The following is a 16,558-nucleotide window of genomic DNA, read 5'->3' as shown; positions in this document are numbered from 1 at the left end:
GGAAGGCAAATGTCCCGTTACATCTGGCGTAAGAGGAACACAGCATTTCAAAAAAAGAACATCATACCAACAGTAAAATATGGTGGTGGTAGTGTGATGGTCTGGGGTTGGTTTGCTGCTTCAGGACCTGGAAGGCTTGTTGTGATAGATGGAACCATGAATTCTACTGTCTACCAAAAAATCCTGAAGGAGAATGTCCGCCATCTGTTCGTCAACTCAAGCTGAAGCGATCTTGGGTGCTGCAACAGGACAATGACCCAAAACACACCAGCAAATCCACCTCTGAATGGTTGAAGAAAAACAAAATGAAGACTTTGGAGTTGCCTAGTCAAAGTCCTGACCTGAATCCAATTGAGATGCTATGGCATGACCTTAAAAAGGCGGTTCATGCTAGAAAACCCTCAAATAAAGCTGAATTACAACAATTCTGCAAAGATGAGTGGGCCAAAATTCCTCCAGAGCGCTGTAAAAGACTCATTGCAAGTTATCAAACGCTTGATTGCAGTTATTGCTGCTAAGGGTGGCTCAACCAGTTATTAGGTTCAGGGGGCAATTACTTTTTCACACAGGGCCATGTAGGTTTGGATTTTTTTTCTCCCTAAATAATAAAAACCATCATATAAAAACTGCATTTTGTGTTTACTTGTGTTATATTTGACTAATGGTTAAATGTGTTTGATGATCAGAAACATTTTGTGTGACAAACATGCAAAAGAATAAAAAATCAGGAAGGGGGCAAATAGTTTTTCACACCACTGTACGTTAGATTGCCTTGTCCATTTTCATTCACCTTCTAACCTCTTTAATTCAGTTAAGGGTGCATGTGAACCCCTAGTTATCCCAGCAACATCAGACACAAGGTGAGAATCATTCCAGGTCAGAATGCTAAACCTTCACAGAGCACACGCTTGTCTAATTAACCTAATCTGTAAATCTGTCAGATGTCGGAGGAAAACTGAGTAATGGGAGAACAACCTATGCAGACACTGGAAGAATGTGCAGACTCCACAGTCACTGGCCAGGCTGGGATTTGATCTCAGAACCTGGCAGCTGTGCCCACGATTGGGTCACCATGCTGCCCTGGGGAGGTTCCTACTGCTTCTGATTTTGGGTCTGAAAGAATCCTGCATTTTTGTGAAGCAGACTTAAATTTACCCCATGGTTCCTCAATAATCTCCACTTAGTGAAGCTCCCACCCCCATATCTGTTGATTTTAACAGCAAAAAGCTGAAACATTGACAAACTAAGTTAAACGTCATCATCAGTCACCTGTGAGTCTGAAAACAAGCATGAAGCCTGTGATCATTTTCATGTGTTTTATAAATCCATTTAGTCCTTCATTTGCTCTGAAGTAAACAACATTCATCCCATTTTTACATCCTTGACCTGAGCCCATAAAGAATCAACATACAGGGAGTGCAGAATTATTAGGCAAGTTGTATTTTTGAGGATTAATTTTAATATGGAACAAACACAGTGCTATCAGTCAATCCAAAATGTTAATAAACCTGAAACCTGAATGTCTCACAACCGAAATGTGAGTGTGAACATCATCAGGGGAATACATATGTGCACAATTATTAGGCAACTATTAGTGTGCAGATTTATTATGCAACTAAAGGAAAAATGAAAATTTTCCCATCTCACTTGTTTATTTTCATCTGTTATAGTGAGAATAATAAACAAACACCTCAAAATTTACAAATAAACATCTCTGACATTTCAAAAAAAATAAATCAATCAATCAATGACCAATATAGCCACCCTTCTTTCCAATAACAGTCATAAGCCTTTCCATTCATGGAGTCTGTCAGTTTCTTGATCTGTTGACGATCAGCTTTTTGTGGAGCAGTGACTACAGCCTCCCAGACACTCTTCAGAGAGGTGTATTGTTTTTCTCCCCCGTAAATCTAGCGTTTAAGAAGTGCCCACAAGTTCTCGATAGGGTTTAGGTCAGATGAGGAAGGGGGGCCATGTCATTATTCCTTCATCTTTAAGGCCTTTACTGGCTGGCCACACAGTGGAGAACTTCGATGCAAGTGATGGAGCATTGGCCTGCATAAAAATCATGGTCTTTTTCCTGTATCACTGTTTGAAGAAAGTGTCTTCGAAAAACTGGCAGTAGGTTTGGGAGTTGATTTTGAGTTCATCTTCAATGCAAAAGGTCCAACTAGCTCATCTTTAAAAATACCAGCTCATACCAGTACCCCACCTCCACGTTGGAGTGGAGCTCTGTGCCCATTACTGATCCACAGGTCCATCCATCTGGTCCATCAAGAGTCACTCTCATCTCATCGGTCCATAAAACCTTTGAAAAAAATCTGTCTTCAGATATTTCTTGGCCCAGTTTTGACGTTTCAACTTATGTTTCTTGTTCAGTGGTGGTTGGGTTTCAGCCCTCCTTACCTTGGCCATGTCTTTGAGCACTGAACACCTTGTACTTCTGGGCACTCCAGGTAGGTTGCAGCTCTGGAATATGAAAGTACTGGAGGATAATGGGTTCCTGGTAGCTTCACGTTTGATTCTTCTCAAATCTTTGGCAGCTAATTTGCGTCTTTTGTTCTCAACACGTTTCTTGCGACCCTGTTGACTATTTGCAACAAAATGTTTGATGGTTCTGTGATCACACACCAATATCTTAGCAATTCCAAAAGTGCTGCATCCCTCTGAAAGACTTTTACAATTTTGACTTTTCAGAGTCAGTTAAATCTCTTTTTTGGCCCATTTTGCCTGAGGAAAACTAGCTGCCTAATAATTCTGCACACCTTGATATAGGGTGTTGATCTCCTTAGGCCACACCCTCCCTCATTACACAAATACACATCACCTGACGTGCTTAAATCCAATAAGCATTCAAGTTAATACAGCTTGGAGTTGGAATATACGCATTAAAAATGATGATATGGTCAAAATACTCACTTGCCTAATAATTGTGCACACAGTGTACAAACAATGGTCACTGCATCACCCAATCACACTATTTCAACATATTTATTTAGGGGAAATACTAAATAGATTAGAACTAAACTAACACTTAGATTAATATTTTTCTGTTACTGGATTGCACACAGTGCACTCTTTTCTGCTTGGCTGTGTGATTGAGCTCTGCAGATGAGCAATGCGCTGGTACGTGTGCTTCTTGCCTTACACCCAGGCTCCAAAATCCGTACTGACCCCTGCTCTCTCTTCTGTTCTTTTCCCTGCACCACCACCACCTGATCAAAGCACCGTGATGTCCCTGCATTGATGGATTAAAGGCCAGAAGTCCATGTGACCGTCATCATCAAGTCCTTCCATGAGAACCCTGAATACAAAGAGGACTGGTCATTTATGTTAGGTAGAATGCCCAGACGGGGCTGGGTGGTCTCATGGCCTGGAACCCCTGCAGATTTTATTTTTTCTCCAGCCGTCTGGAGTTTTTTTTCTGTCCTCCCTGGCCATCGGACCTTACTTTTACTCTATGTTAATGAGTTTTGTCTTATTATAATTCTTATTTATTTTGTCTTTTTTCTCTTTCTTCATCATGTAAAGCACTTTGAGCTACATTGTTTGAATGAAAATGGGCTATATAATGAGTCTATATCCTGCTAGACTCTAATTTTACTTGTTCACCCCCCAGTCCCCAATGTCCAGGTAGCTTGGACTAACAACAGTGCTCATCTGGTTCAATTGCAGCCAATCATAAATTTGTTCTAAGATTCTGCCTTTCAAAGCCATTGTTCGAATCCAAATTGGCTGACACACCTACCTCAATAAGTACTTCCTACCCTGCACTTAATATTCAGGTGTAGCGTTACTAGGATGCCATTCTGGGGTGGGCATGTGGATGTACAGGCAGGCAACTGAATGCCAATGATTTTTCATTGGGTTGACATATGACATTTTAGGGAAGGCATAGCATGAAAATGTGCTATATAATGAGTCTATATCCTGCTAGACTCTAATTTTACATGCCCCCTACAAGTCACAGTGACAGTCTCCACCTGTATTGACTGCAGACTTTCCCCATACCTCTGATGTGATCCTCCGGTTCTCTTTTAAAACACGGCCTGGTCACTTCCTCCACACATTCAGGGAGCTCATAGAAGCCAAATTTGTGTTCAAACTGAAGTCCCATCACTTAGTAGGCTCATTGGCACTGATATTTCAAAACTGGGTGAACAGAATGCAGCGGCTCAGGAGTGCGAGTCTCACTTTATGAATATCCGTCTCCATTACAGCAATGCATACAGAAAGGAAATTAAACTGAATGGAGGTTCAGTGAAGGAAAAAAAGAAACTCTGGTAAAGTTTACATTTTATTTTTCTCCTCTCAAAATGTCTGTTCATGCCAGTACTTTTAAGACGCTACATATAACAAGGATGAGCTCACAAATGTGCATTAAGTAGTTTAAACAACAAGATGGAGATGAAAAAGTCACACAGAGCTGCTGCAGACATCACTAAGGAGCAGAGCTGCAGAGCCCTTGGGGAGAGACAGGCAGATCGTTCATCTAATGGTTTGTTTGCCGCAGCCTTTCTCCGTTTACCTCGATAAAGAAGCGCCTAGGACTAAGCACTGACATGAGTGTCAGGTTAAAAATAACTTCCATTACATATCCAGCAAGAGCTCAACGAGACAACAAAGGCCGCCACACTGAATGGCTGCAAGTCACGCTGACGTGTATCAAACCCAGCCCACACTAGTGGCAGCTGGCAGAGCACAGGGGCACCTGTCGTGCCCAGCAGGTATAAGGCAGTTTAAGGCACATTCTTTTGTGTCTTGCTAAGTAGGCCATGGCTTCTAACAACCTCTAACCATTGTGCTCTGTTAATAGCAGCGTCTCCAGTGCTAAGCAACAGCTCAACACAAAGCTGGTGCGTCAGAGTGGAGGAAATGGAATGGGCAACTAACAGAAAGGCGCCATACGCAGTGCTCAGTGGCAGTCTGCTCACCAGTTTAAGAGGACAGTCCAAAGACATGCAGGTTAGGTGCATTGGTGATTTGAAATTGTCCCTAGTGTGGGTGTGGGTGTGCGCCCAGCGGTGGGCTGGCACCCTGCCCGGGGTTTGTTTCCTGCCTTGCGCCCTGTGTTGGCTGGGATTGGCTCCAGCAGACCCCCTGTGGATAATAGATGGATGGATGGATGTGCCACATGTATGGGTGTAAATCACAAGGTTCAATCTGCACAAGCATCCACTTAATATTCCTGGACTCTAACTCCAGAATAATACAACAAAGCCATTGTAGAAGAGGTCAAAACTTTTAGCAGTAACAGTAGTGTTGTCATGTGTCAAGAGAAATTCTTACTTGCATGGGTGACCATGCAACACCTCCTCACTGCTTTCTGGTGCCACGACTAATGAGAATGTACTAAATGCACATGTCAAAAAATAAACTGGTTTCCATTTTCTTCAGCCAGTAAAAGCACATCTTGCTGTCCATGGAAAGAAGGCTGCAATATTGGGTGGGTACACACCGTCTACAGCTGGAAGTGCAAAAGAAAGACGAGAAAGCGGATAAATAACTCGCACACTTATGTACTGCGATGTGTACACGTAACTTGTACGCTTGTCCTCTCATACACTATTTTGAATAAACACTCTGTCTGCACTGGGAATTAGTTTTCCTTGCTTTTCTACATCAAGAACGTTGTAACTTTTCTTCTCAAGGTTGCTCTAAACCAAATAACATACGCTTGACCAGGAGGAAAAATAAATAAACACCAAATAACAGCTAAAGCTTGTGGAGTGATGAAGATGGAGGGAATGGCACATATGCTTGCACACCAACAGGTAGCATGAAAATGATCGCAGCAACACGGCCATAAAACATGTCTGCATCACCTTTAAAATCGGCCTGTCGCACACCAGCTGTCCAAACTGGAGTCTCTGACAGGGATGTATTACTGTCTACATATTCACTTCTGCATGCTGCACACTGCCACACTTCAAGATGTTGTGTAGGTTTATGCTGTACGCGTTATGTGAAATTCAAATTTGTGTTTTTGCACAATAACACACAAGGCATGGCCGTATCATTTCCTGTGTTCTATCCATTTCATGGTCTCTGAGACAATTTTAACTGTCCGTCATTTATTCATTATTATGTTTAAAGAGAATATATAAAGGTACTGTACAGACAGAAGAAATATTTGTTTTATGCAATAATGAAATAAATCCACAATATATTTTTTGTGCAGCACAGACATCAGCCAGCCCACCATTTTGTTCCGGCGTATCACATGCCTGCTAATTACTGAGTCTTTGACTCATCAGATCTGGTGGAACAGAGGACATATTTGGACCCTTGGACTGTTCATATGAGGGGGAAAAACAGTTACTTCTCTGAAAATAAAAAATACATAAAATAGGCAGAGCTGCAGTTGTTGAATCAGATATGTGGTACAATCCAAGGCATACATTATGAAGGTTTAATGAATGACAGGTTGTCTTTTAACTTCTTTTTAATTTCTCCAAGAGCAATTGACTGTCATCTGTTTATTAATTAACCAAAATCGACTTTGACCGTTCTGTGATGTGTATACAGCGGGTAGATCTGTTTGTGTATCCCTGTACCGTATACACTTGCCTTTACATACACACTGACATATTAGTGTCATATTTTCTGCAAAACATAACATACGTCAAGAGATTCACTGATTTTAAAAATTCTCTGTCATGACACTAAATTTGGAGCATGGTTTTGTTAAATGGAAGGATTTTTTTCAATTTACAAACCTATAGCTTGGATATTTTGTCCTTTCCCTTTGTCACATCCTTAATAATATGGTTGTATTCATGTAGCACCTTTCCCATTCTTAAAGTGCTCAGTCTTTTCCTCTTTAATATTCATCCATCCATCATCCAACCCGCTATATCCTAACTACAGGGTCACGGGGGTCTGCTGGAGCCAATCCCAGCCAACACAGGGAACAAGGCAGGAAACAAAGCCCAGGCACCGTAGGGCACACACACCAAGCACACACCAAGCACACACCAGGGACAATTTATAATCACCAATGCACCAAACCTGCATGTCTTTGGACTGTGGGAGGAAACCCATGCAGACACGGGGAGAACATGCAAACTCCACGCAGGGAGGATCCGGGAAGCGAACCTGGGTCTCCTAACTGCGAGGCAGCAGCACTACCACTGTGCCACCGTGCTGCCCCGTGGTATAAACAACAAAAGAAAATTGATCGAGTGACATAGAGTGTCGGAGAAACTCAAAAGCTCAAGTTCACAAAGTGCCCGAATGTGCAAAGCATAGAATTATCCATCCATCATCCAACTCACTATATCCTAACTACAGGGTCACAGGGGTCTGCTGGAGCCAATCCCAGGGTGCAAGGCAGGAAACAATCCCCGGGCAGGGCAGGGCACACCCACACCAAGCACACATTAGGATCGGCAATGCACCAAACCTGCATGTCTTTGGACTGTGGGAGGAAACCCACGCAGACACGGGGAGAACATGCAAACTCCATGCAGGGAGGACCCGGGAAGCGAACCTGAGTCTCCTAACTGCGAGATAGCAGCGCTACCCAGTGCGCCATCGTGCCGCCCACTTTAATATCCTGTTGGAATTATTGCGTTGCTAGTATCTTGTGTTCTGTGCACAAATAACATTACTATCCAATACTGGAATGTAAAAGGCTTTATACATAAAAGACAGTGTCTGGTAAAATTATTTATGAAAACTTCAAATGTATCACAGAAGCTTAGCTTCAGTTTCCTTACTGAAGTTCAGCACACTTTAATGATGCCCATACATATTTTACTACTCCTCCATTGATGTTCTTTATGGGCATACAATAGGACTAAAAAAACCGTGTAAGATGGCCACTAGATCAGTGCAGTAACCCACTTAGAACTTGGCAATGGAGTACACTGGTATGCACCTTGACTGGGGCTAGTTTAAAGTGACCATAAAAGCTGCTTCCAGATCTTGGATTATATTTGAAGACCCCCATGCCAATCTGCCAATTAATTCAAAGAATGCTTGTATTAATAATGAAGTTATATATATATATATATATGCACTCATCTTAAAGTAGTACAGACAAAGCGTTAAGATAGAAACCATCCCTATGTGTCTGGTTTAACTGTAAGTTCGATAGTTTTCAAGTAGGAGTTACTTCTGCACATATTAATTTGTCGCATGAAACTGTGTTCTAAAGTGGAGCATATTTTACATGTTTTTTAAAATATCTATCTCAATCTCACATTTCACAATAGAGCTAATGGATACTGGGCCTCAGTGTTAAAAAAAGCCTTAAAATTTACCAAAACTTGTGTCCACTTTAAAGAAGCAAAGGTTTCCAATTAAGAAAACATGCATTTCTGAGGCATGCTTGAAATAAAAGTAAACGGGAAATAATTCTCTGCTATCACAGATTCTTGGTGCTATTTTCTCGAGATAAGGGGACATTTCTTGCTTGGTTGTCTGCTAGCAGTGGGTGCCATGGGTGGAGTTATGACAAACAACCTCCAAACCGCCACAAACTTTATTCTACTTCTTATCCTACTTTTACAGATTCATACGCCATGATGACGTGCTCGTGTTGAGGACATGCTAATAAAAGAACCAAGGACGACATTCTTGAGTGAATGAACTAACTGAAACTAATCAATCCGTAAATACAAGGGGAGGACGTGCATGCAGAACCTGGCACTGTGAGGCTCTGTGCTGCCACTCTGCCTATGCTAAGACATCTGTACTAAACTTACTAAATTTCATCGTGAATAAAACTAAATGTACGCTTTTAATGTCTGTTCAGTTCTTGTTCCTTGATTGAATGCTAAAATCTTTTCCTCGCTAGATCACAAAGTACAACACATGCATGTTGACACTGAGGGGCAGCAGGCAATATCTTTGCAAAGTAACATAATAAACTTCTGTATAATGAAAGACTGTGAGTGAGGGTAAGTGTGCATTTTTTTCAGTTGTTATTGACTAGTTATCTACAGAACAGAGTCAGCAATTGACATCTTGGTGAATCCGAGGTGAACCCACAACCCTGGCCCAGAAGGGTACCACACAAGATGATGTGAAGCACACAGCTGGTCTGCTTTTAAAATGGCTGAATCTCACAACAATGTTTTGCTTTTTTTTTATCCCATCTTTAAACATCATGGATACACTGATTTGCAATATGTGCACAATATCAAGACGCTGATCGATACTCAATAACATTTTTGGTTTGAAAAATTGACATATTCAGTAAGCTGTAATGCTTTTTTCACATTGGGACCCTGGTACTCACGGGCTCCATTATAAAACAAAGAGCAGGTTAGTTCTTTTCTAAACATATAAAATATGTTCCACTTTAAAACACAATTCCATACAACAAATTATGCTCTAAGGTATCTATCTCCATAACTGACAGATGACGGGCTACTGGGAGGACACTGTGGGCACATTATGAGTGCCAGCCGTTTCCCTTCAGGGGTGCCATGCATCTCTAAAATGGAAGTGCCACAATCCGTGATAAATGAAAGTAACGGTGACCACACGAAGAGAGTAGTAAAAAAGCAGAATGGTCTTCTTATTGATCATAACAACAATTAAGGAATGAACGGCCTTGAAAGCCTAACTATATTTTGTCTGTCTAATGAACAAACCGATAAATAAAGATTGTTAAACTAGGCGCTCATTGAGATGTAAGGTGTGCAATTAAAGCCCGGCTGCTAACGAACTAATACGGCTTACCTTTGGCGTCTAAGGGGGTCCACCCTTGTGAAAATGTGAAGGGAAAGGCGGCAAAGCGCCAGGAACGAGCGATTCTATTGGTTAGTCGAGCAATGGGCGTGCCTAAATCAGCGTAGGCCTGTCCCCTTTCGGCAATGTGTTTGCGCGTAAATTTATATCATTTTGAGGTTGTGTGGATTGTTACAAAAAACAAAAAAAGAACACGTTTTCCAAAAATAAACGACATCATCAATAACTAAAAATTACACACAAGAACGTGTAAACTCGGACTGTGATTAATAGACTTTTCCTCAAAGGACGCACGGAAAAATAAAACTTTCAGCGAAATCCCTGCGTATAAACAGGTATAAAGAGTACACCAGGTAAGTTGGTTTGTGTTTTATATTGAATAATATGACGATATGAATTATAACACATCCTTATTTCTGTGAAAGGCGACGTGTTGCATGTTTTTGGACAGAATGCAACTGTACTCATAACAATATTAATACTACTGCGTCGTTTAAAATGACAGTAAAAATAATGGGAAGATGAAAAACTATGGGTTAATTTTGATCCTTTAGAGTTTATTTAGAAAGAAGTGTAAACAATAAGTTGCAAACATTATTTAAAAATGTAAGGAGAAGAAATGCGGGCACAATGCACACAATTGTGAAAAGAAGAAAAAAAAACACCGGACACGGTTGCTTGTAACCTTGCACAGAATGATCTCCTGCGAAGTACTGAAGAATGTTATTCAAAAATAAATGTCTCTTATTAAATTTAACAACATAACATTCTGAGTTCTAATTGATTGCAGTGTTGGGTCGTATTGGTACGGAGCCTGTGCCTGCAACACTGCAGAAAACAGAACTGAACACAATGCTGGTACATCATCGCATAAATACAACTGCTAATAATGATGGGAATTTATGCATATTTATATAACATATTTCATACAATGAGTGCAGGTGAAATTGCTTTACAGAATTACAAGATAATTGCAAACTGAGGATAACCGCGCAGACCATTCCACCTGTTTGTAGATACCGTACATGTTGATCAACTCCATATACAGTACCGCACAGACTACAGACATTAGTCTGTAAACTTGCGCAATGCACTAATCTGCTAAAGCGCTGCAGAGTCTTTAAATCATGTCACAATGCTAAATTATGAGGAACTCTCCTGCAAAGTCCAACGCTTTCCAGTTTCCAACACTTGCCCTGCCATTATGTCACCCTTTGAATAGTGAAAAGGAACTCATCGTTGTGAGTTGTAAGTTGCTACAGATAGCTGTGGAGTCAGCTAAATTAATACTTCCACAAAAGGATTCGCCAATACTAGCACGTACGGATTAGTAAAGCTAACTCAATAATAATTTCACACTACGACATTGCTAATGAACAATAAAAGCCCACTGCGACTACTTGGATCGATCAAGTGGCCCAATTTACCTCCACGTCTATGAGGTGCTGTAACGGTGGTGATTTTACGATGGACTGCAGTGGCTTTCCGTGCCGCAGTCTAGAGTTGCGCTCCTTAAAGAGTAACGCGTTATATTCAGTGACTATTGAATTCGACCCATTTAAAATAAATAAATAAACTTCATGTATCAATTTATCCAGCCTGTTTAACAGCAACCCAAGGTTTACATAAATATGCGAATGTTGGCGATAAGCAGGCACAAGAAACGGGCAGACTGGAACTGCGACTTTAATCCAGACTGGCCCTAACTGGCTAAATCTTCCGGCAAACGTGATCTTCCAGAAAGAAACCCACGGGCTGTCATGGCTAACCCCGAGCAACGGGGTAGCCACACTAGTCCATCTACTTGTCATTGCCTAGTTAGTATTTTTCCACTTGTCTTTAGAACCTCAGCCCTATCATTTCATACCGGTGCCGGTTACACAGAAATACTGTACATTTAAATCAGTTCTGCACGAGAATAATTTTCAGATACTGAATGTCTCTTTTCAAGGAAAAGTTTAAACAAGTGCCATTTGCTGTGATTTTGTCATGGAAAAAATATGTAACGTAGACTAACAAATAAAATAAAAGTGTTATATTAAAAACCTCAAATTCTACACATTGCTCGCTAAATAAATATTTAATATATCGAAAGGTGAAATTGCCCATTTTTTCCATTCTCTTACTGAAACGATTATTTTCCTTTCTGACTGGGCTTTATGTTATAGAACGTGCATGATAATGCAAAATATCAGGAAAATATCCCAGACGGAGCGGCAGGCGATACCGACGGTGCCCGAACACAAGCTCGGCTCCACTAGGCTCCACCCCCTGAGCCCAGTTAAGAGATGCGCTTCTGCCATCAGGTCTCCAGCACCCGCACTGCCGCCTGCATCACACAACAGTCTGCGCAGGTCCATCTCGCAGCGCCTAAAAGTTAAGATACATACTGCTTCCTTTTAAGAAGCGACGGAAGAAGACCCGCACTCACCTGTTCTGTTCGCTCTCCACTACCTCACTGCTTCTCCTCTTCCCTGCCTCGCTGTAAAAATCTCTCTACTGCCGCAGAGCTACGTGACTGATAACGGAGGAGAGTGGCCGGAGGTGGGGACCAATCGTCATCAGCACATCGGCAATGAATATTCATGAGGGACTCCTACTACGTCATATACCCATTAGACTGGGGCTATGGAGGTCAGGTTAGAGTGAGTGACGCGTCACTCATTAGAGCAGAAATCTCGCTTTCAGTGTTCAAATGACTTACAGGAGTCAACAGTCATTGATAGAAGCCATTTTTGGTTATGTTTATTTGCTGACAGCCCCCCACCGAGACTTCAGGTCTTCATTTCAACCATTTTTTTATTGGTGTCCTATGGTAAGCAAGCATTCATCCATTATCCCACCTGCGTTATCCTAACTACAGGGTAACGGGGTCTGCTGGAGCCAATCCCAGCCAACACAGGGTACAAGGCAGGAAACAAACCCTGGGCAGGGCGCCAGCCCACAGCAGGTAAGCAAGCATGTGGTAGAAAAAAAGCACACAATGGGAAGTATGACTGTAATAATTACACACATATTATGTTAACTTTTTAATGAATGAAGCATAAACAGTGGATTCAAAAAGTATTCACTATTTTCATATGCTGCTATGTTGCAGCTTTGTTCTAAAATTATTTAAAGTAATTTTTCTCCCCACATCTATCAACAATACCACAGAATGGGATAAGAAAAAATGTGTGCAAATGCATAAAATATGTGAAAAAATAAAGGGATCTGAATTCTTTCTGAATCCATTATACTGTTGATCAGCTGATTACACTTTTTGCCACAAGGTGAATTTTAACATTGTAGCCTCCTTATTGTTTTGTTTACACCCAGAAAATGAGTCAAAACTGACATTTTTTCCACAACGAAAAATATTCTTATGTGTAACAGAAACACATAAATATCAAAAGCTCAACGCAATCAGAGTATTAGCACTCTGTCTAGTATCTGTTGTTGTACTGATGAAGACTCAGCATACAAGCTTTGTGGAATATGTTTTGAAGTCGTCACCAACACACATGAGCACTTTTGGAGCAGATGTCGAAAGATGTTCTTGTGATCTTCTTTCTGTTGCTTGTGCATGACAGGGTAGCACGCGTGATCAGCACCACTCATTGTGTTAACACTGCACAAGACACAGCGACTTCCACATTTCCCTTGACACGAAAATTATAGGTTTTCTCAATCACTCACACATTATTACCAAAATCATTAAGTAAAAAGACGTAAACCATACCGCCATCTACCAAATTCCAAACTCATTTCCCGAAACTATGAACACTGTTCCCCTATTTAGACACATGATTCAGATTTCTTTAACAATTTGTGCAAAATTCTACACACAAATCCCTTCATGTATGATTGGCTTTACTATACAGTTTACTCACTTAGCTTCAGTATCATTAACTTAAGTACATTTAGCACGCAATTCCCCAGGTTCAAACACAAATCAAAATTGTTCACACACCAGGCATAGCTTTAGGATAGACAGATAAATAAAAGAGCCATGGGTCAGTTCACTTGTTTTGGAAAAATAGCTCAGCCACCACAGGCACAAGAGGGCACAAGTGGGGAAGTGGAAGAGGACAAGGAAGAATAAGAGAGAGAGCAAGGAGACAAAGAGAGAAAATGAGATTTGTGCCACTCTTGTGCATGGGATGTCGGTGGCAGAAGCTGGTCAAAGAGTGTAACCAAACCTGAGCCTCTTCACAGCAGCTTCAATCATCTGAACCTTCAGAGGTGAAACACGCAGGTTATTTACGCACTGCTCTCTGCTGTAATTTTGGAGTACTGTACCCTGTTATGTACAAAACCAACATGTACCCTTTGCTCTCTTGGATTGTATGCTGTGTGAATGCACCATTTCACATAGCCACTGTATGTTCCTATTGTAAAACGTGTGATTTTACAGTTACAGAGTACTTGCAGTATTTTGTTTTCCAGAACTGAGAGATAACCACCTGATTAATCAATCAATCAATCAACATTTATTTATATAGCACATATTCATACAAAAAAAGTGTAGCTCAAAGTGCTTTACAAAATGAATAGAGAAATAGAAGCCACAATAAAAGATAAACATAAGTCAACATTAATTAACATAGAATAAGAGTAAGGTCCGATGGCCAGGGTGGACAGAAAAACAAAAAAAAACTCCAAAGGCTGGAGAAAAAACTAAAATCTGTAGGGGTTCCAGACCAAGAGACCGCCCAGTCCCCTCTGGGCAATCTACCTAACATAAGTCAAACAGTCCTCTTTGTATTTAGGGTTTTCATGGAAGGACCTGATGATGATGGTCACGTAGACTTCTGGCTTTCAGTCCATCAATGTTGGTGCATCATGATGCCTTGAGTAGGTGGAGGTGGCGCAGGCCGCCACCACAAAGAAACCGGAAAAAGAAACAGAAGAGAGAGTAGGGGTCAGTATGGATTTTGGAGCCACTGTGAATAATTATTATGAAGAATTGAACATACAGAGTATCAGGATTAAGTTAAAGTGAAGTTATGAGAAGGCCATGTTAAAGTAATGTGTTTTCAGCAGTGTTTTAAAGTGCTCTACTGTATTTGCCTGGCGAATTCCTATTGGCAGGCTATTCCAGATTTTAGGTGCATAGCAGCAGAAGGCCGCCTCACCACTTCTTTTAAGCTTTGTTCTTGGAATTCTAAGGAGACACTCATTTGAAGATCTAAGGTTACGATTTGGAATATAAGGTGTCAGGCATTCCGATATATAAGATGGAGCGAGATTATTTAAGGCTTTATAAACCATAAGCAGTATTTTAAAGTCAATCCTGAATGACACAGGCAACCAGTGTAGTGACATCAAAACTGGAGAAATGTGCTCGGATTTTCTTTTCCCAGTTAGGATTCTAGCAGCTGCATTCTGCACTCGTTGCAAACGATTTATGTTTTTTTGGGTAGTCCTGAGAGGAGTGCGTTACAGTAATCTAGTTGACTGAAAACAAAAGCGTGAATTAATTTCTCCGCATCTTCAATGATATAAGAGGTCTAACTTTAGCTATGTTTCTTAAGTGAAAAAATGCTGTCCTAGTGGTCTGATGAATATGCGATTTAAAACTCAGGTCGCAGTCAACGGTTACCCCTAAGTTTTTTACTTCCGTCTTAACTATTAATCCTAGTGTATCAAGTTTATTTCTGATAACCTCATTGAATCCATTATTGCCAATTACTAAAATTTCAGTTTTCTCTTTATTTAGTTTGATGGAAGCAAGAAGACCAAGAGAGGGCGATGGTCAGTTTGGTTATAGCCATCAACACGATTTGCTTGCAGGAGATACAACAGAAGGTTATTGATGACCAAGAAAACTTCAGAGGGATGGGTGCAGTCAGCATTTCCTCAGTTGACCGCACTCTTCAAAAGAACAGATTGACGATGAAACAGGCCTTTCGTGTTCCTTCTGAAATGGACTCCGATGGAGTTAAAAACCAGTGGCTGGAATATGCGCAGGTATGATTCTTTCATGCTGTGTGAAGTATGTGAATGTAGTAACAGTATGTATTACAGTACTGCACAGCACTATATAGTGTAGAACAAACTGTATTATGGCCTCCTTTTTTGTGTACCCCAGCAATGTGTTTCAGAATCGTCAGCTACAGTAGTGAGACTTTGAAATAGAAGCACTCCTCACGAGCTCCTCTTTGTGGATGAGGCAGGCTTCAACCTCACTAAAAGGACTTAATGCGCCAATGTGAGTGTCCCTGGGGGGAATGGGACATTGTGTGCTGCCACCCGCCCCTCAGGGGTCCTCCACTGAGTTGCCATCCTAGGTCCATATGCCACCATGCTTCTATTGGTTTTCCTTGACGGTCTCAAGAGTTCATGTAGACCAGCGTTTCTCAACCTTTAAGTATTTGCGACCTGAGTTTTCATAACAGTTTTAATCGCACCCCCTTAACGTTTTTTTGAAAGGAACCCACTAATACTAATTTGTTCTTTTTTTAATGAATGATATATCATAGATGCATATTTTATTATACCTACTTAACTTTTATCGACATTTATTTAACTCTATATTTAATTTTCTAGTATCAGAATGTAGTTTAAGTTAACTTATTTTGGTTTCAGTAGATGTATTTTTCATATTTTTGATTCGTTTTCTTTTTTTCACATCTTCCACCCCACTGATGTATACCAGCTCCACCAGAAGGAGCCAGCACAACTGGAGCAGCCATGCTAACGTCGTCATTTGAGACAGTGTCAGCTTCCACCAGGCTGCTCTGGTTTGTAACTGGTTCACGAACAACCCCAGATTCAGTAACATCTTCATCTTTCTGTCTGCATATTCTCCTTTCCTAAACCCTATAGTCGAGTTTTTTGTTTCAGTATGTCAGTGGAAGGTCTTTGACCAAGA

General features: G+C 40.9%; 1 protein-coding gene across 1 annotated transcript in view; it reads right to left on the bottom strand.

The window, feature by feature from the left end:
- Nucleotides 1-12,262, bottom strand: part of LOC120531649 (fructose-bisphosphate aldolase C) — a 41,852-nt gene extending 29,590 nt beyond the window's left edge. The window contains exon 1 of the mRNA XM_039757248.1: nt 12,134-12,262. The gene's annotated coding sequence lies outside the window, so the exon portion shown is untranslated. The remainder of the gene's footprint in view (nt 1-12,133) is intronic.
- Between the last annotated feature and the right edge of the window lie 4,296 nt (nt 12,263-16,558).

Source organism: Polypterus senegalus, chromosome 6 (genome assembly GCF_016835505.1).
Source record: "Polypterus senegalus isolate Bchr_013 chromosome 6, ASM1683550v1, whole genome shotgun sequence".
NCBI classification, from domain to species: domain Eukaryota; kingdom Metazoa; phylum Chordata; class Cladistia; order Polypteriformes; family Polypteridae; genus Polypterus; species Polypterus senegalus.
The sequence above is the reverse complement of the archived record's forward strand: the minus strand, read 5'-3'. Positions and strand labels throughout refer to the sequence as shown.